General features: G+C 38.3%; 1 long non-coding RNA gene and 1 pseudogene across 1 annotated transcript; both read right to left on the bottom strand.

Moving 5' to 3' along the window:
- Positions 1-10,275: 10,275 nt before the first annotated feature.
- Positions 10,276-15,323, bottom strand: LOC136277540 (uncharacterized). Its single transcript, XR_010715940.1, has 2 exons — positions 11,964-15,323; positions 10,276-11,502 (listed from the first exon to the last, which is right to left on the bottom strand). It is a non-coding gene; the product is annotated as an uncharacterized lncRNA (long non-coding RNA).
- Positions 15,324-15,722: 399 nt separating this feature from the next.
- LOC131789342 (uncharacterized) lies at positions 15,723-21,007 on the bottom strand (annotated as a pseudogene).
- Positions 21,008-22,350: the final 1,343 nt, after the last annotated feature.

Raw genomic sequence — 22,350 nt, forward strand, 5'->3', positions numbered from 1 at the left:
TCTTTGAGTTGCACAATTTCTCTCCTTTTTCATGGAAAATGCCTTCATCGAATTTTTTATCACTGCTAAAAGGAATTGTCCCGGTCTGACACGTGACTCTTTGTATCAACTAAATGTTTAAGCTTTCCATTTTTCTTCTGTATTAACACACAGAACACGACAACTTATGTTTCCCTCACGAGAACTCTTCCGAGCCTTGAAAATTCTAATTTGTGAATATTTCCTCTAAGTTACACACACTGATGATAATACTGAATATTTACGCCTTTGGGTTAAGGTAGATTTTCATTTATTTACATGAATACCGATCCCAAAGATTATTTTTCATGACGAGGGGTATTTCGAATCTTGAAATTTCTCTTGTAGTTTCGTTTACCATAAGTTACCTATAGACGTTAACACTTTAATCAACCCCGCATGCCAAAGTATGAACAAAGATTTCAATGGTGTTGAAATATTTTTAGTTAATAAAGGCCTTTCTTCAAATTTTCTGGGTAAGCTCTTCCGATTAATAAACCTGAAGCAATCGAAGTCAAAGTATGATTTTTGCAGTTGACGCTGATGACGCCAACGAAAGAAATATTCGAGGTAGTAAAACCCTTGTCAAATTTTGTTGAAACAACCTTCTCAATGTCTCATCAGAGTTTGTTTCTCGACGATCCTCTTTTCTCATCAACATCACTGACATGTGACGAGGGGTGTAGTTGTAGAATCACTGATTCGCAAAAAACAAGTTATGGTGTCGAGTTTTGGTTGCCTCTTAATTTTTGCATTTCTTTTTTCGGAGAAATTAATATGATATCCGGGAAGACATTCATGGACTGCGTGTGGGCGTCTCCCATCTCCTAATGTTCCCAATGGCATTGAAACCCTCATTACCGGCTAAAAAATATCAAGTATATCGGTATTCTCTATAGTAACACTCATTTATTGAATTTAGTGACAAAGTGGATGGATTGAAAAATCATTTTAACAAACAGGACATTTCAAACAACTATTACAAGGATCTCCATGGGATTAACCGTTAGCCGTAAGACGGCCAGACAATTTAGCCGTTAAGCGTAAACATTGACAAATTATAACCGTTCGTCGTAAGAAAAGTTAACCGTAAAAATGTTTCTAGTAACCGCAACGAAAAGAATTTAACCGTTGGCCGTAAAATAGCCAAAGTTTTAAGAATTAACCATAGAGGCCATCACACCGTGGAGACCATCTAATACAGCTTGATGTGAATTCTTGATTTGCTCTTTGGTTGAGTCTGCTAGCTAGAAAGTTAATAACTTTTATATTTTTAACAAGATACTGATCTCTTCAGGGCAAATCTTATTTCACTACCTACCACCATAAATGAGGGTACACTTAACATAGCTATAATTTTATGGAATTCATCAGATTGCCTCCTTTGTTTCATTCAATTCGGGAATTTAAATTCGTTTGAAATTAGAGCAATTAGTCTATTTGACGAATGAGAAAATTAACTAAGTCGCAACTTGTCTATATTCAAGTCTTTCGTTAAGGTAGAGTTATGTTAATGACTACCTTCCGGTATCAAAGAATTTACATATCCTTGACAAAAAAAAAAATGGACATGGTGTATACACCTTACATTCACTGACGAACACTTCAGAGCTTCGGCATGGTCTTTTTTCACTTGCCAAGTGTTACTCAGTAACCGAGACAATCTGGGTTTTTGCCGCAGGCTGACCTGTAGGTATTACAGTCGTCGAAGTCAAAACAAGACTACTTTGCAAAAAGCACCATTCATTTAACGTTTCTTTAGTAGCCACGCTTCATCAGCTATTGATTCGTTAGATAATTAGTTCTAGATTATTTTATCCTCGTCTGGTATTTCTTCGGAATTAAATATACACATGAACATTCGTTAGATGTTCCTTTTGTAATCTGCATACTTTTCGTTTCCCAGCGGAGGAAGCTTTCGTTCATCGTTTTGCATTACATGTTATTGTTATCGCGGCTTAATGTAAGAGCAAACTGGCAGTGCCTTGCGTAATTCATTTCCATTGTGTACAATTGATTGTAAATAAAATTACGAAGACTTCAGAGTGTGCTAAGCCGTCTTCCTTTGTCATATCGATAAGTTGCAACTGAAGGACGCTCCTCTTCCTAAGATGACGCTTTACGTGTTGAAGCTTTATCACGACTATCCGTTTCTGGTAAATCAGGCACTTGTTCTGCAGGTCTTGAGCTACAGCTTATCGGAATGGTTTGGCTTAAAGTAGAGAAACTAACTCGTCTTTTCTTCAGATTCGGAGAAGGTGCCGTTTCCTTAGACCCCCTACGCCTTTGTTCGGATGTTGTCTCGTCTAGTTTTTGCACTGAGGCCAGACTGGGCATTGCAGGTACGCTGTGCCTTCTACATGGTTTTATCTGCGGTTGTCTATCGTCTTGTATACGTTTTAGATTATGGTAAATAACAGCGAATGAACGTTCCATGTCCCTCGCGTATCTCGAGCTGTCCCTCACTTTAAGCTCGCCTGCGCTTTTTGACTTTTTCATTCTTTCTCTTTAAAGTGAAGAAAGTATAGAACCCCCAGTATCAACAAGTCTTGGCTCTCGTGACCTTACGTAAGCGAAGCTTATTTGTTGTTTTTAAAGACGCTATTTGTATATATGCTCCCTTTGGCGATTCCCGTGACCGATGACGCTGAACCGCATTGTTCAGTATCCTCGCTACCCAAATTTCACTCTGTTGGAGTACTAGTAATTCAGAAGTTCGCTGTAAATATCTTTTTATTTGGAGTGGGAAATATTTTCCTGTTACACCTTGATTCTTCACGGTCACCGTATTTAACCCATTTTGATGACTATTTTGTTTTTAGTCAGTTTTATAATTTATGGCCTTTAAATAAACCTTTTGGAATGTTATAATTACAGAGGTGCGGGAGTATGAGATCTTGAAAATGCATGGAGCATGAACAATAAGCTACTGGAAGAAGAATTGACCAGGTGCGCTGAAAGTTTGACCCATTCCAAAATCTCTGTTTTTTTTGTTTTTTTTTTTTTAATGTTTACTTACATTTACCGTCCTTTTGTTCAAAATATCGGCCATCAAGTAATGAATCCTTGTAATGACTCGAACCCGACCCAGCTAGTCAGTCCGTCTAAGTCACAATCTTATTTAAACGTCGTGTATGGGCTTTTCGACAATAAAAGAAAAAATAACGACTTAAAATGAAGACCGTGAAACAAAGAACAAAATTGTATCGTCTGGTTATAACCCTTTGAAAGCGGCCTGTAGCTTATTCTTGTCGTTTTTTTTTTAACTATTTTTCTCCCTTAGGGTGGGGGTTTTCAGTGCATTAGTTTTCGTTATTAAGAATTTAGGCCTTCATTTTATCTCGTTTCAACATCGGAGGATGTTTGTAAAAACTTAAGCACGAGGCTTATGAATAGAATTAAATGCAAACTGCTAACAGCGGGATGTCTATTTATCGACTGAGCACTGCGGTTTGAGTTGCACCTAGTTATTGTCAGTACTAATTGGACAAGCATCTATCGTTTTTGTTGTGTCTACTGAGATGTTTTACGTTAAAAAATGTTTAAATGCAACCCCAGCAGAGTTATGTTCGTCAAGAAAAATTTCCCCGGCCTCTTGAAGAATTCAATTTATAAGGATCGAACTGGAAACGGAATTTATAATTAAAAAGCAGTGGACCGACATTAGGAAATCGCCGCAGGGCAGTAGGATAACATTGAAGGTTCAAAGAAAACTGAGTTATGGATGGGTAAAGAAAAGTAATATGTTAATTTCTGTAATAAACGATGAGCTGTTCCTTTGACATCGTGTTTTTAAGGCGCGTCATTGTTTAAACCAAATCGGAGGTAATAATAACGGCGACCTCGCCAACAAGACTTACTCGAAGAGCATCACAAGTAACACAAGTAAACCACAATAAAGGTGGGAAAAGTGTGAGGGACAAAAAGTAACAAGTAGTTTAAGTTTCAGTAACAAATCACTGTAAAGCAAAAGTGAAAAACTGGTTTTGTTTTTCGATAATCGACTGAAAGTCAATCTAAGACTATTTTTGCAGCACTTTTAGGACAGTGTAAGAGGTATCGCAATAACTGCATGGTATCAGATGCAAGTGCGTCATAACGCAAAATACTATTGAGATAAAAAGGTACGAACAGACACCAGATAAATAAAATATATAATGCTTGATTTACCGTCTGAGGTGAGCGATATACCTTTTTAGCAATGTGGTTACGTGGCTTGAAATGGATGCTCAATCATGTGTTGCGGACATCCGTATGTACGAAATCCCTTCTTCTCTTGCCGAATTTTTATTTCACGGACAAATCAGCACTGAAAAGACTGTGGTAAAAAAGAGTGGTGTGGAGCTGGAAAAACAAATTTGTGAATACACGATCTTATAAGATCCCAAAAATATACATGAAATGAATACAAAAGGGGAAGCGAATGCATATATCGCAAATAGAAAGTTTTGGCGACGTAGTGATCTTAGGTTTGATTGAAACTTTACTTTGTCGAATAATGAAATGTTTCTTTTTTTCGTTTAATAATGTAAATGTTTATCCTATCAAAATTCATTGGGTCGTAACCAAATATGGTCGTTGGGTCATGGAACCAGATACCAGTTATTGCAACGATAGAAGAATGTCAGGTAAACATGTTTACAACAGAACAGAGCGGTGGAAGGTTCATGACAAAATGCCCCCTTCAATAAACATTCCGGAGACGAAACACTTTTCATTTTTGAAATAGCTTCTTGTTGACCATAAAAACAATGATGGACAGGCGCCATCTTCGGCTGGTTACAAACTTAACATCATCGACAACGAAATATTACGCGCACACTTTGGTGCTAGATGTTATTCTCAACTCATTATTTAGACCTCTTTTGATCCTGAAAGTTTAATATCTGTTTGAGCAGAAAAAGAAAACCAGGACGAGACGATATTATTTTTTCTGAACATTTACTCATGTCGTTTTAAACAAAATTATAGCATGAATATGAGGCTAAGGATCCTTAGCGAATTTCCGAAAAAGAAAACTCCGACTATCTGTCATTATCCTACCAGTTATAAACGCAATAAACGTGGACCATCTTTTCACACGCCCAGATAAATTTATCATGCCCGCGATTGTTGTTTGCCCATTTTAGCCCACTTGACCAATATGACATATGAAGCAAAAATGGTGTATTTATACCAAGGATAGAAATACCTGTTGAAAGCATATATTGAACTTAAGACACCTTATTAAATTAACGGGGCTTACAGATCACAGTACGTAAATCAAAACCAGAACTGAAAGTCAATTTAAACTGTTTTGCAGTATTGCACGAGTTATCCAAGTAGCAATATATCGCAGCACAAAATTCCTGACAAAAAATGTCAAGAGATATTAAAAAGTACTAGGACATATCAGATTGATAAAATACATGGATGTCATGATTTATCATCGGGGATAAGCAATACTTACATGGACGTTCTGAAAGCATAGAACGAAGGGAAGCCCTGATAGAGTATAGTGAACGAAGCTATCTGTCTATGAAACAACCTCGATTGAAAGGACAGACATTGATTTAGGAACGCCGTGTAACAAAATGGCGTCGATATTAAAAGATGAAAAAACGTTAATTAAATAACAAATCAGCAGTCCTGTACGTACATTCCTACCTTTCATAACTTACACAATAACACTCCCGTCCAGGAATCAGAAAAGTGTTCTTCTAAACAGAGCAATGAAGATAAATCCCCATGAATGAAGAACGAAAATAAGAGTGGGAGAAGAAAGCTGGCAAAAAATCGTTTCGTTATTTTTAAAAATTAATTCTTTTAAGGGATCGATGCTACTCAACTTCTTCCTGTACTGTCTCGAAAATGGGGTCAGAAAAATGTCCAACTATCTCTCGATATACTGTGAGCATTTTCATGACAAATTCCTTAAACGTCGCAACGCCAAAGAGTCTACTAGAGACACTCTTGCCAGTCACTCAGAAACGAGTCTGGCAACCCTCCTTCACTATACGGAAAAAAATTGCAATCAGCATTTTAGTCAGTTAGCTTTCAGCCAAATTTTGGGAAACGTTTTACATAAGGTTCAGAGCCACCTTGAATCACCAAAAAATTGAATTGTGTGACTCTGAACTGTTCATAATAATATTTTTAAAACTTTGCATAAAGATAGACCTTGATATTGCTTGTTGCAGCTCAGGGGGGGAAATGTGGTCACTGAGTACGTTTATTAAGTTACGGACACATACTGAGAGCATATGGGTATTTTGAAGAGGCTGTCATGTTGCTATGGTTGACTGGGTCGGGAGCCGGAAAATGGTGACAACTGGTTGAGAAATGATTAAGCATTTTTTTATCCTAATTCTACGAAACAAACGACAAAGTGTGCAAGCTACGATGAAGTGCAAAAAATGCAGGAAATTTAAGTCACTGAGCTAGCTAAGTTCCCTCTCAATAGTTTAACATATCTACAAATGAATCGTTTTGGGGTACTGTCCGCGATAAAGACTTCTTTAACTAAAGCTAAGAATATCAACTGTGCGCGGCAGCTGAACAACGGCAAAAAAATTCCTCCAAAACAAATGCTTCGCTGAAGTTATTAATTAAACATTTTGAATGGGTCAATACAATTACGACAGGATTCATTCCTTACGTATATATATATATATATAAAGGACACTGATAACTGTTATGACTCCGCAGAATTATTTCAATTTTGTTGCTGCTGTACGAGAAAAATCTTGATTATTGATCACACTGCCTCGTCTTTATCATAAAGGAACCTCAGATTAACTAAAAACAGCAAAATATGACATCAACGCATGAGCACACGGAAACTGACGCTTAGCGTTCACTCGGTCACAATTGAATTAAATGGCTTTTGACTCTTCTCCCTTTTAAACCTACAATCTTCCACCATGTCAGGAAACTTTAGTTCCTCTACGAATGTGTCAGAAAATTCCACCCTTCTTTTCAATGCTGTCGGACTGCTGAAATATTTCGAATGCGATGATTGCAGCGTGAAATCAGAATTTCTTCTGGGAAATCTGTGCTCAGTAGGTAAATGAGTGCCACTATTCATGGATGGCCTTTCTAAGACTCCGCACAATTGTAATTGACGCGGTTCACTGCCACGTCTGATTGTCGGAATCTTTTCATCATGAAGGCGGTATATGTTGTGATAGATAATTGTGAAAAACTTGTTCATGTCTTTCTCGTAGGTGTCACGAGACCCCCTTCGCTCTTTTCTTTTTGCTTTTCTTGAATCAGGACCAATTTGTTTTTTCTCTCTTTTTCCATTTTCACGATTTAGCCTGAGCAGAAGAGCTGAAGAGCAACCAGGAACTCGGTGTAAACGTGCCTTCCAGTGGGTGTAACCGATGAACAAAGGCGGACAGCGATTTTAAGCGTTGCGAACTTTTTATGCCCGTTTTTTCAATAATAACCACTGTCATATTCGAATGATTGAAGTCATCTTCGAAAGTTCACAGTTGATTGTGTCTCACCAAAAGCCGAATATTAGCGTCAAGAACTGAGTGTAATAAGTCTGAAAATTATGTGGTGCCTCTTTCCAACAGTTTTCGAAGCATCTTTATGGAAAGAGCAATTTTTTCTGGAGTCTTAAATTGAAATGTTTTCAATCAACTTCAATTGCTAGTTATTCCTTTTAAATTGCCTCAAGCGTACTAGCGAATATCAATTGAAGTTAAATTAATACTTTTCTCAACCAACCATATCATGACAATTTATTTCTTGTCAGACACGATGAATATGCCATTGGTATCAAAATTTCTCACGAAACCAGCCGGTAGGTCATATTGCTCAAGAGCCATAATGTTGAACTGAGTTTCCTCACTTGTTGTTGAATGTTTCGTTAGTGACCTATGCTTCAAAGTGATATATGAACATGCTGTGTGTCATGTGAGGTCAATAATGTTATTTGAAAATATACATCTTTTTTATTCTGCACTTCTAACTGAATTGCTTATACCCCATCTTTTCGTGAAAAAACGTAGCTTTGGTTTGATTTATCTTCAATAGAATTTCCGTCTTAAGGACCAAAGTAGATATCCTTGATGTTGCCTTCCGTCACACGAGAAAGTCACGTTCGTATCGATTACGCGCGAACTCTCCTCCCAAGATTAAATGATCTTTTTTTTGAAGTAAAAAAATTGCTTTTTTGTTTTTTTTTTTATTGCTAGAACGTGCGCTGCATCTAAATTGTTGCGGAAAAAAGATCAGCTTCTATCACCGCACAATGAGTACTTGACACAAATCTGATCAAAGCAGGAAACGCTAAGCAGTCGTGACGTAAGCAACTAGCCACAAGATTGGATTTTAGCATTCCACGCGCTAGCTGGGAGTTATTTGTTTTCCTGGAGATTCAAAAAGATAAAGGGGAATCCATGATTTAGCAGTAATTCACCGATTAGCTTCATACCGATCGTCTCTAACCGCATCAACTCTACACTGAAGCATCGTAAAGGTGCCGAAAGGAGAGGAATGGCTTAACCCGAAATAGCTAGCGCAGCATAACTCTGTCTGTATACAGTATCAATACAATATCGTTTCTTAAACTCTTTCCCCAAATCATTTCTTCAGCATGGTGCTCGATAAAATGGTATAATTAGTCTTTTAATACTTATTTTATGAAATGCCTAACTATGCAAAGTCAAAAATCAATAAGGGACTCACTAAAAACTCTCGGAGATTCCAAGGGTTTGCGCCAACGACTCTACACTGAGTACAATTTGGCTACGTCACTTCTGAAATCCTGTTCGTTCTCTTAAGAATCGTGAGTTTGCTTAAGGGCTAGAAAGAATGAATCAGAAAAAAATGTGAATCGTTCATCTTCCGTGTTTTTGTACCAATCACTTTGTTGAAGTGTTTAACGGAAGTCAAACACTTTCAGTTCATTCATATTTAACTCATAAAAGATAAAGGGGTTAAGTTTCAAAAGAAACTGCGGTGCTGCGTCGGTGGGAGAGTATAATAGTATAATTATTGTTGTCAACTTAGTTGAAAACGTAAATCGGCCACCGTAAAGAGTTTAAAGGCTGACGTTTTGTGCGTTAGCCCTTCGTCAGAGCGATTCAGCGATTCAATCGCTTTGATGAAGGGCTAACCCTCGAAACGTCAGCCTTTTAACTCTCCACGGTGGCCAAGTTACGTTTTCAACTCAGTTGATAACATTAAATTACCATATTTCACTCATCTTTGGTTAGTTCAGTTGTATGACGGCTTTTACTTATGCTTTATTTTACAGAGTTCGGTGAAATTTTCTTAACTAATCACTGTCGACATTCTACCTGCCAATCGAAGTTTACGAAGCGAAGGGAAGAAAAGTCAAACATCTCGAAAAATGTTGCTTTAGACTGGACTATGGTTGCATCGTTTTCCTTCGTGGAAGGAGATACAAACTTAAATCTATTTAGTTTGCGTCACTTGCTACATTTTTTGTACCCTCTGTAATAATATAAAATGGCAGTTTGAATAAACGATGATCTCTGGGGTCAGTTATTAAGAAAAAAAAAGGAAAGCATCTTTTGTAACATTAATTAATTTTTCAACTAAGCTGTCTTCTTCATTCTCGAATATGCGTCTAAACGAACACGAAACATGCAACGTGCCGTAAATCATGTACACCTAAAGCCTGCCCTAACTATGGGGTCAGATATGTACTAAACGTCAGTGTCAGATGAAAATACCTGATTTGCTAATTATAATATGTGCAAATAACGCATTTAATTAGGATGCAGAACTGATAGTAATGTAAGGACTGAAATGTCATTAAAAAGGAGCCAAGAGGCTTTGCACATTACCTTTCTCTTTATCCCGTTAAGATAACGTCGTCGCCTAAAGTATTAGAAGGCATTAGCAACATCTGATTTATCATTTTAGTGACAAAGCGCACGATTTATCCGATAATTACTAAGGACGAACCTCAGCTATAAATAGTGAGCTCGAGGTCATTAATGTTTGTGCAAACTACAACTATATTTAAGATGTATTTACACTAATTTCTATCCTCTATGATTAACTCAGTTTATCGACAAAACTCCTTTTATTACCATTATCTTTACGATTGTTATTTTACCAACAAAAAAAAAGTAAGTCTGAGAGAAAAGTTGAACCAACCATTGTGGTGAAGTACTGTTTAGCGTCAATTTCTTGACAATCTAAGGTGAGGGTCGCGTTGAATCAAATTTGTGGGTTACCCTCCTTTATCAACGCCTTCTTAGTCAGTTGAATATCTAAATAATCATGAATAAGTTTCATCATTACGTTTTGTTTTAATTATTATTTGTGAATTTAAAAGCTTCCAAACACAACCTTAATGGATCTTAAATATATACAATAGCTGTTTCTGAATTCCTGATTGATTAGGATGGATAATTATTGCAGTCTTACGTAACTAAATTTATATAACAATTTCTATCTGCTGCTTACGTTTAAGGGGTTCCTTTTGCAGAATTTTAATTCTACGAATAGTAATCGAGTGAGTTCAAAAAGCCAGGAATAAGTTACAGTTTACTTTGTGGGTAGCAATTTTGCTATCTTATACCAAGTAATTTCAATCAATCTAACAAAACATTTCCACAAAATAGAAATAGCTAAACTACGGTCCGATCACACAAGTTCGTTCACAGCTTGATTAAAATAGGTATCAAACGCCCCATGTTAATCTCCAGAATCAACAAAGCTGTTTCACTCATTGTCCGCCGCTCAATGCAAATCTTGCGCAACATTTTGTCGCTTACACTAGTGACTCTGTCATCCGTCTTTAGCCATCTACCGTCCTTTTGGGGCTCAAATGAAGCTTCTGAGGTTCAGACACGGTTCTGGATAAGGGCACCTTTCTGTGATGTTCCCCATCGACAGCAAATCTAACTTTTCGTCTTTGCAAGGAGTTCCCTTCGGTTTGTGATCCGAGAGATTTATTATTGGTCATTTTCTCTTGGACAAAAGCTAAGAAGGTTTCTGATCTGCTTCGTTTTCTCATACGCCTCTCTGGCTTTTCTTCAGGTTTTCCCGTGACCACAATCTTCCGTTTCCCAGCATCCGTTAAAAGGAGGTTGGCATCACTACTGCACAAATGACCATCTTGAAGCCTTTTGATGTTGTGGAATATAAGAGTGAACGCTTGATTCATATCTTTATCATAATTGCTCTGTCTCCGGGATGAATAGTTATTCATGTTTCTGGTTCGCTTGTAGTCTTTCATCATGACTATACTGTTATTTTCCCATCCTCAAGTAAAGCCAATATGTTTCATTCGATGACTTGTTTGTTTTTACTGATACATCACGTACGACAGTGACAGAAGTGGACCCATAAATCAGTATCATTAGATGAAACCAATTACCGCATTTTCTCTCTTCCAATCGGAAGCGCGCGCCAACCGGAAGATTAAATTAAGCTATATGTGGTCACGAAACAACATTATCGAAAACGTCTTCCTCAATTATACTGATTGTTCGACAATCACAGAAGAAACTCCTGGTGAATATGAATATTAGGTTTTTAAGTTTACTGCTGAAAAAAGCAACAACCACATCAAAGAGCTAGGTATTTCGTTATTTATCAACCGCATGATCTCAAGCACGTCCTTGTTTGTCTTAAAGAGTCTTTAAGACAGTATTCCAAGTCGGAATTTTTGTGATTAGACCAATTTGCCGAATTCACCTTTCGTCTTTGCATCAATGACCGTTGACGAAACTTTGTGATATTGGAATCAGTCTCCTTTTGTTTCATAGACGACAATTTATTTTCGTCACAGAGTTAACGTTGTCTCCACCGACTCATTACCAGAACATTTTCACTTTAGCGTATTTCGTGGTATAGATAACAATACAGATATGGAAAATTGGATTTTCCAACTTTGAGTAGGTCATGTCAGCAGTAGATTCTAACCTCAGCACACGCACAAATATGTATGTAAAAGATAGGCTTGGTTTTACCTGTAGTGAAGCCAGGTTCCATCTTACATCATTGGTTTTCAAATAGAGGATGATAAGACCGATGAAGCGATCCAACCGAGTGTTTCGATGGCCTGATCAAAGTTTTGGACAAGATTACTTGGAACATATCAGGCCCAGGCAGAGCTGACTTCCTGTACGCATTCCATAACTTAAATTTTCTTCGTGGTAACCATACCTGACAAGCTTAAATTCTCAAGTTTGTTTGTTTATATGTTCGAATTCTCCTTCATTTATTTGTTTGTTCATTTCTGCTTTTATTCAATTTTCTCCGTATCAGGAGTTTGTATTGAGTAAAATTAAAGACAGCTCAACTTAACATCAAATATATGCTTGGCGATAAAGGTTAAATCCTTGTTTTCACAAAAACTCGCAGCAGTTTATTTCATCAAGGAACTTTTTTCTTACCTTGCGGGTTTTTATAACCGCAAAACTACCAAACAAACTGATATCTATGCAAATCAACATTTTTATGCTGCAGGGCAAAAACACAGAAATCATAATTGAAAATTCTGCCATCATCAAATTAGTCTGGAAAGGGTTGCAGTTCAAACATTGTAGTAGATTCTTGCGTGATACTCAAACTATCTAGTTTCCCTTGCAAACATTTAAACATGTCTAGAGTTTACTTAACTGATCCCTTGATCACTTCGTTCTTAGTCATCTAGATTAATGAGCCATGAAATTCATTGCCCTTAAGTCGGTTTGTGAGTCGAGAACGGTAATAGTGCTTGTGACTAACGGATTAACAGCTAAATAAGGTTTCAAAATGACGATGTGTCCACAAAGAATGAATGTCGGGGAAAGCAAGAATGACATTTGTGAGAGTGAAATATCTATACTTTTCACGCTCTTTTAAGTCTCTTCAGTAAACAATTTAAGTGATAGAGCAATTCCCGGATTAGTAAGTGACTTACGACGTATTTTTAAGTTTCAAAAATTGTGCTATGCTGTAAACATACCGCGTTGACATTGTGTGGCGAACATTTATCCTGACTCTTCTTTTCAAAAGCATTGCACCGTCGCACTTTGCCATGGGCAATTATTTAATTCGTCCAACATCACTCAAGCATTCGTCCTCGGCTTGCACGGCAAAAGCCACCTGTAGTCAAGATTATCTAGTCGAAGGCGACACAACTCATCGTAGGTAGTAACAGCTTTTTAATGTTTTAAATTACAGCTCGTATTTTTTTTTGGAGCCTATTTTCGACGATATTCTTCCAACATTTTGCATGCGTATCTCCTATTTTTCGCTATCAGCCTCTTTTGTGACAACAATACGTGGCTGTAAATCTGAAAACACTCTCTTAGTTAACGATTTTCTTTGTCGGTCAACCCGCCTGTCTTTCATTTCATGGTCGTCCGCGAATCTGACTTTTCTTCTCTGCATTGGACTAGTTTCGATACCATTGAAAGACCGAGATTTAGCACGACTTTCTAAACCTTCCAAGTGGTGTTGTGTGTCTTCCACTGCAAGTTTCAATGAAGAATCAGACATACATCTCTTCGGGTGCGCGAAAGGGACTTTCAGTGTCATAGCTGGATTTATCGACTCCTGCTGGTCATACTGAGGTTGGGCGATGTTAGGAGCGCTGTTGCATATTCGGTCATCTTGCAGTCTCTTGATGTTGTGGAAAATAAGAGTGAAAGCGTGATCCATCTCTTTGTGGTAAGTATGGTGTCTCCTAGATTGACCATTCGACATTTTCTCGGAACTTTTATGGTCTCTCATAACGTTAAGTTTATATTTAAAGCTCAATGTCGCGAGGTGAACGTGCAGTTTCTAGAGTGGCGGGTCACTCAATGAACCAAACTATTTAGCTTCGTGTCATATCATACAATGCTTCTTTAAGCTTACGTCAATTAACAATTTAATTTGTAGGAATCGGCGGGTTGATGAATCAAAGTTATTATTAAAACGCTTTGTTTTGTCCTACGGTTCTTGTGATTTTTTGGCTTAAGGGCATCTACTAAGTCAAAGTTCGCCAGTATTGTTTATCTTCATTTGCAGCATAAAAGCATTTCATAAATCTCTAATGTTTTTCGTTGGTTTTTTTTTGTCTTTGATATCAGGAAACAGACGAATTGAAAGCAATTAAGTGCAAACGGTTTCCACCGTTACGCCATAACGCGTTCCACTTCTTAGCAATTATCCATAGACGCCAGTAGTTGAGGCATAAAGCCTTATACTGCTTCGTCATGTTTGATCTCAATGACACATGTTAACATGTCAAAACTGTAGCATGTGATCCGTGAGAATATCTTTTCACTTGGCTATGACGTCCATAAATATGACGTAATGATTCTATTTATTTTTCACGAAAAGCTAAGGGATTTCAACTTCTAGTGCTCCGATTTGTTCGTGTATCCAGACCTGTGAAATTCAGTGTGGGAAACAATGTTCTTAATTCCATGAACAGGAAGCATAGAACTCATTTTTAGCGTCGGAATGCATACTATGTTAGGACTGAGCTCGTTTGAGACAAACTGTCCATAATATGTATTTCGTCATTTTTATGTAAACAGAGTAAAGCAAATGTTTGTTTTGTGCAATCTCCTTGCTGCGGTTATATAATCCCAGCCTCTAAATTACCAACTTGCTTATGTTCCTTTCTGCTCGGAGCAGCTTCTAGAAAGTTTAGACATTCAGAACGTCAAAACAAACGCTTCATCTTCTGTTCACCACGTGAATACAGTGTAAATATCATTTATCCGATTTAATTGTTTGCAATTCTGTGCACCTTTTCCTTCGTTTTAAAATCGTCTTCTTTTAGCTGTAATTCAAAGATGACGGTTCAGTCGTCGATCTATGTCCGGGTATGATCGTTGCCCTTTGTCAGCTCTTTTCGAGAGGCAATTATCAGCAAATGAAACTTTTCGCTGTTGATGGGATGGAATACTGTCTTTACCCTTGGAAAGAGAGCGAGATTTAGGATGAGTGCTAGATTCGTGATTCATGTTTTGTCGAAGGCCCCCCTCATTCAACGGGTCTGACGTGGTTGACAGTCTCTGCAAAGTGTGTGCTAAATCGACTTGGTCCGCAACGAATGACGCACGATTAGTAGCACGTTCGTACACCCGCCCATCCTGTAACCTCTTGATGTTGTGGTAAATCAAAACAAATGCTCTCTCCATTTCTCTTTCGTATTTGCGTCCTTTACTGAATTTGTGGCTGTTCATGCTATGGAGCTTTGTTTGATGCCTTTTTCCTCTGACTCAGATCTTCAAATTGAGAGATAGAGTTCTTTCAGGCGATTAGTTCAGTTATGATACAGCAAGGATTCACGATCCTTTTTTCAGCTTATCATTTGCATCAAGTATACCTTAAGGCTTCTTCAGCCACAAGACAATACGCCTTTATTAAGAATACGTCAGAAGCAAAACGTCATTGTGTCACAGCATTTTTGTGGTTACCCAGCAACTTATGATAATGCACTGCTGCCAGTGACCTTTTCATCCATTTTAATATTGAGATTGAGTCTAAGATAGTTGTTGCTATACATTTCAATTCTTATTAGGAAAAACTTCCGTAGCACTGTTATTAAAATCCACACTCAGGGAGTGTTTAAAGTTATTCATGCATGTCAAGCGTTTAACTGACGAGATATCTTGAACACGGCGTGCACATTTTGTTTGGCGTACCTGCTAGTGAACGCCTGAGTTCGAGTTAAACGTGGACCCCTCTGAAGTTTTTCTTGACACCGAAGGCTTCGACGCTACATTCTGAGTATCACATTAAAGCTACTGGGTGGGATTTTTTTGTCCCTTTCTTGTGTATTTCAAAGCTCTTCTTTTCTTCGCGTTAGGGGGAAATGGTCTGTTTTCTGAGACCACAAGGCCCTCTTCCATCATTTCCTCATCGCTGCTATTAGAGACCACAAGATCCTCTTCCATCATTTCTTCACTGCTGCCAATAGGAGATTTGCACTGGGAAGGCGCTTCGTACCGAGATTTGTATCTGACCATTTCTTCACATTTCCCTGCTTCCCAAAACAGAGTTTTGACGACTCAGAAATTTCTACTGCAGAGAGGGCTTTATCCCACAGGTTCAATTCAGACACATAGACTACCTGGCTGTGTACTGTAATACTTCTAAAGTTCCACCTCCCGGTAATGAATCCTTTAATAATCCCCCTACGGCGTATTTGCCAAATTTGGCACTTTTATCCTGAACACCATCAACGTACACCTTAGTCACGCCAGTGACACCGTTCCAAGCAATGCATAATCGGTGCCACTCATTATCATCTAGAAATGCTCTTGAAAATCGCAAGGTCTTCATCCTGCGAAAAGGCGAAAGAGGCACCATCTTACCCTCTGTGGCTATGCTAAGTTGTACAATATTTACAAATACTTTGAAAAGAGTTTTGCTAACTCGATCATTATTCATTCTATAACAATCGGAAAAGGAGGTGCATCGAGCTTCATCAAATTCTATTTTATTTTAATTATAATCAAATTCTCTTCCTGAGATACCTTGTTCTTTTGGTTCATTTTAGTTCAAACAAAAAAACACCTTTCCCCACCAATGACTTGGTCCACGATGTACTTGGCCAACTTTAAATTGTAATTGCCATGAATCTACATCTATTGTATAACTCTAGGACAAGAAACAGACACGACAAAAGGAACTCACTTAGGAACATGGCCAAGGGCAAAAAGTATATAACCTTCACCATTTTTATCATACTCCACGGTCCTGAGGAAGAAACCACTTTTTCTGTTTGTGTCGTAGTACCTGGCCAGGCCGGTCATCTTTATTCCACGCAAATTCGTTTGAGGAAACTTTGTCCACAGACACAATGTCATGTGATTAAGAGCGGGCATATCCTGGACCTTTATTCCACTTACTTGCCACCGCTTTAAATATCTTGAAGTAGCCGTAACTCCTCCTGGTACGATTGTCTTGGCATCAAATGTGACTGCAAAGGCAATCAATAACGTTCATGGAAACGTTAGTTGACTATATAAAGACCATTGATTAAAGAAATCAATTGCCGAGTTTTTCTTGGTTTACAAACCATGACATCTGAACTGCAATATACCATACACCTCGACCTCTGGATTTTGTCATGGAACAAACCAAGTGAGTTTTCCGCTATGCTGGAATCAGACTCTAAGTATCTATTTTACCAATCATTTTTGTTCCACTCGCGCCTCCTGGTATCATGACCTTTCAATTTCATCCCTTTCAATTCCTCCCTTTGTTCGATTTACGGAAGGAAATAAATATCTAGATGAACAAATCATTTTTCACGTCGGCAAACCCCCACCTATCGGTAAATGGTGACTGTTCGGTACCCAACTTTTACAAAAGTTAAAGACGTGTACTTGATTAAATTTCCTGTTGCCAAAATTAGTCTTTTTGGTATCCTCGATATCTCTCATCCATTATAGAGACACACATAATGGTTGCCCCCTCCAAAGTTTCAAATTATGAATTTCAGTGGTTCTCCTTCGAGACCAGAACGATCACTAGAATGATGGATTCCTGTTGGATTCCTGTCATTTCTAGTTTCTTCTCAAAATGTTTTCTCTTTCATGTGACCTATCTGCTAAATACCCCTAAACTCTTACGTAAACATTCCTTCTTTTCGTCTGGCTGTGTATTTTCCGGACATTTTTCTAAGCACACATTAGTCACTGAATCCTTGGCTACTCTACAAGCCAAACAATCTGAGGGCCGTAAATCTTTCGCACCAGCATTTTTGCAACCTAAACAAAGACAAGCACTCATCAGGCAATGAAAAAAGTCTTAGTTCGGTTATACGTATTCTTTCTTTAGGCTAATAGATTATTTTTCAACCCTCGTCTTAACTTATGAATTTTTTTTCCAATGAACATATTTTCCTTAAAATAGAATTCCATGTCATAATGAAAGACCGTGAATTCCACATCCGTCTTCTTGATGTACGGACTGTTCACACCAAACGCCACAGATATTAACAAAAATTCAGAGATAACTATTTAAATAGGTCAACCTGCAAAAGGGTCGCAATATTCATGGCACTTCAAAAAACACAGATTTGTTGGGAGATCTTTGTAAGTGCTTCCTTTGCAATCAGCATCTGTAAGGTCACGTGGTGTAATGTGAGCGTCCCATATTTTGACAACCTTATCCATGTTACCAAAAGCGTAAAATCGCACGTGCAAGGGATCTTTCGCGTCAAGATGCGTCAGGTATATGTCTCCACCGTCTGAGATACCCAGAGACTTTCCATATTCAATCAGAGTGCTGTTGGGCTTTTCATAAAGGCAAACAAAGTATGACTGGTACAGCAATGCATCTCCGATAGACACAGATCCAGTGTCTGACGTTGATGTAACTTCCCTCTCTCCCTAAAAGTAAAAATATAGTCAAAGTCTAAGAGTGTTGCTGACAAATGATTATCACCGTACACAAATCAAAATGTGTCACACACTTTCAGTTAACATTTATAGACCTTATAAATTGCAACTTTTCTGATTCCCATCTGCACATAATACCAAGAGCTGCGCCGACTCGGTATCGTTGCGAAAACAACAAAGAAATCGCCAGCAGAAGAGGCAGTGAAATGAAGGCAGCGGCCACCAGTCGTTGTTGGGTCAAGCCGCAAGGCGTTGGACCATTTTACATTACACGGTGTCACTGCAGGTGAGGGCGCAGACCCTCGTTTAACTGAATCGTGGAAAGAATTCGATTGCGTCACAGTGAGGTGTGCCAGTGGAAATCCAATCATTTCCTCTCTTAAGGTTGGATAAGTCCGTTTAGATTCATTGAAGTCTTCTTTGATAAGATCCAAGCTTCCATACTTTGAATTATAACTTAGGACAAGACCAAATATAGATAACTTGTGGTTCCTCAGCTCACCGCTCTTTCCGTTACGATATCCACTGTACAGGTGGAACTTGCCGTACTCATCAGCAGTGAACCATCTACCACCAGTAAATTTAACTTCTCGGGTCATGTTTTTCTCGATTTTTCCCAAACCGTCTACCCCACGGGCCAAATCGGTCTCCATATCAAATTTAACTGTGAGGGTCGAGTTTTCTTGTAAGATTTCTTTCCACTTTGGAACACGGGTATTGAGAAAAAAGCCATCGTTGACTTCAGTAGTTTTGTGTTCCAATCCGCACTTAGAAATCACCATATCAGAAACAGATATCGGGCCCTAAGCAGAACAAATATATATGTCATTCAAAATAAATTATTTTTATAGTCTTTAAGTATCTAGTACGTAAAAGAATGAGTCTGCAGGTCTGGCCGATTTAATAACAGTCGAACGTCTGACAGTGTAGTTGCGGCAGAGCTAACAATTGTCAGCCAAAGGCTTGTTTTTCACTCCGTTAGAACAACGGTGAGCCATGACGTTCCTAATGGCTTTCAGGGATTCTGCCTTTTCCATCGAAAGCGATCATAGGGGCATTGAGACAGCGGTGATAGTACCATGAACTTAAGTCAGTGTTTTTCTTTTCCCAGAAAACACAGCGGTTAAACTTTATGCTAATCACCTCGTAGTCAATATTCTTTGAGAAAAAAATGATCAATGAGTAATATGACGAACTCTACGAACACAGTCCGTAGTTTCTCGCTATTCATTGATTCTGTAGCCCTTTTTTCATTATTTTAAGAGTTTTACTTTAACACACCTCGGCCATAAAAATCTCGATAGCCCTTTGGAGACTGGAACGCCTTCTCCTCAAAGCAACATCCAATTCTTCCCGGTCTTGAAAAGGGCAATAGAACACCGTGTAGTACCTTTCAGTTGTCTCCCCTCTTGTTTCTTCTACAATATTTTTTACATTCCCCTCGCATCCCCAGTCGACGTCTTCTGCAGAAAACAAATCGTTTGCACGGAAATTAACTAGGTCAACTATCGATCCCAACAAAAAACGGAAAGCCTTGGGATAATTTGGAATACTCTGCAGCCATTCCCTTAAACACATCTGAGAGAATGGTTGCAATCTCTTGGCTCCCACCCTGTGCCATAACTGAAGTGGAAGTGAATTTGTTTTGGGCTTTTGCTTCTTGACCTCCTTCAGTACTTGACTTGGCCCCACCGCTTGCAAATAAAAATCTAAATTCCATCTCCATTTTTTCTGCGAATGCATGTTTTGATGCCACTTGGGACGCTTCCATAGTTTTTCTTATTTGCAGTTGGCCTCCGAATTTCGCTGATTTTATGTAGTGGGTACCCCATCGTTGGATGAAGTTCTCTGTTGGGGTAAGCGAGATGAACATGACAGTGTAATTGAACTCATGTACGAACCAAATTCTCAAAATTGACCAACAATGCATGTCTACAACTCCAGGTTACATTTATCGTTCTCAATTTTCTGACATCGTTCTCTTACCAGAATCAGACAATATACGGCAAGAACAAGCTTCCCCCTACCCCACCCCCTTCCTCTCTTATAACCTGCCATAATATCTAAATTTAACTCTTATTTCCACTTATATCGTGATGCCTTTTGAGATGCTTATAATCTGCAAATTAGCGTCCGAATTTTCCTCATTTTATTTGGTGGATACCTCAACATTGAATATAGTTATATAATGGCAAAAGTGGTTTAATCATGAATGTCATTTTATGCAAAAAAAAAAAGAAAGAAACTGGATCAGAACAAAGCTGTCTGAAGATGTATATTATCAACTACAATGTGTAGATATGTAAATCTCTTCGGTTTTCAAACTGGTTTGTTTATTTTTATCAGATCACCACGTGCACAATTTATTAACCATGCATTCGAAGTAAGAAACCACAATTTGGGAAACCTTTACTTTGTGCTGTTTTCTCCCTCGATTTTTTTGCAGTTTAATAATTTGAGAACAGGATATTTATGTGACACATAAATGGCCAATTCTTTCATCACTCTGAACATCTTTATGTGGATGTGGGCATTATCAAAGGATCAGTGTTAACATAAGTCAGAGAATGTTCCTTACGGTATTTTATCTGTGCACCAGGTTGAAAATAGGAGATTGGAAGTTCCATGAATTCTCTCAGGAATGACAGACTAAGATCACTTGGTTTTACTTCGTCCATGAAGATTTCGTACCTTAAATTCAATGAGTGCATCAGTTAGTCAGACGACCGTTTCCGTAAAGGAGGGTCCTCGTGCAAACATCTGTGATCAATGAGATTTTCTTGCATTTCAACAACCGTGGCAAAAGTCCTCATCCAAGACATGAATACTGCAATCAATACTTAGTTTTCCCTTGGCGTCATTCAGCATTGGAAACAATTTGGAACTCTTTGGTCTGTTAATGTTGTGAATAAGCGTTTGCTTACTCACCTCTCTACATCCACGTACAATGCAGCCATATACTGCTGAGTACTAGTTTGCATTGAGCCACCCCAGGCTTTCTTCACTCCTGCACTGAAGCCAAATATGGAACCAGAGACGCCAGCCTGGTGTTGAAGATATGTCTGGTATTCAGCCCTGTTCTCAAAGGTCAACGTGAACGCTGACGTCTCATAAATACCATGGACATTCATGGTGTCTGGAACGTCTAGGTCATCGTAGCTGAGAAAAAAGGGGTCAAAACTGAAGCGAAAACTGAATATAGAACTATTGAGACAACAGGAGGGAGAGACACTCGATGATGCAGCAGAGTTTAAATGAGCCTCATTCTTACGTTGCTTTATTGACACAGTTCCTCTGGACAATGCTCATTTTTCTGGACTCTGGACTATATTCTCCGCTACCGTCAAAACCCACACCTATGAAAGCGGCGCCATCAATCATATCCTGTCAAGGTAAATGCAATTAAAATGAAAAGTTCTCTGAAGGAAAGTTCCATGCAAATAAAATGAGAAACGGTATTATAAAATAATTCAAATAGTACGCGCGCTCTGATTGGCCATAAAACGTATAAACCATAAAGCGTATGTAAACACGGTTTTCGTTCCTCTTTCATTAGTTATTTTATCAAAGAAATGTGAAATGGTTTCCGTGTTTACATAGCCTGATGTAAATATCAAAGGAGAAAGCTGTTATTTCCTTAAATAATAATTTTTCTTTCTCACCCCTTTCTCTGATTGCTCGCCTTATTTCCTTTCTCTTTCTCTTTGTTATTCTCTTTGCTTTTCTGTTCTTATTAATTTTTATAGATAATCCTGACCCTTAAAGTTTATTTTCATGATATTCATCCTTACCCTACATATTGACGAGTTTTCCTTCGCATTGTAACATGGATCACCAATCTTGTAGTCTTTTCCCCAACATCCGTTCATAAGAATCTGACCCATTCCTGCCGGGTATGTAAACGGAGTTTCTCCTTCTTCCACCGGAGATTTCGAGTTATCTTCAATGGAGGCATCCAGGTGATAGGCTGATGGAACAAACATGTTGTCACTTATCCAGGCCTTTTCGGGAGTAATGTCAA

Source organism: Pocillopora verrucosa, chromosome 1 (genome assembly GCF_036669915.1).
Source record: "Pocillopora verrucosa isolate sample1 chromosome 1, ASM3666991v2, whole genome shotgun sequence".
Taxonomy (NCBI): domain Eukaryota; kingdom Metazoa; phylum Cnidaria; class Anthozoa; order Scleractinia; family Pocilloporidae; genus Pocillopora; species Pocillopora verrucosa.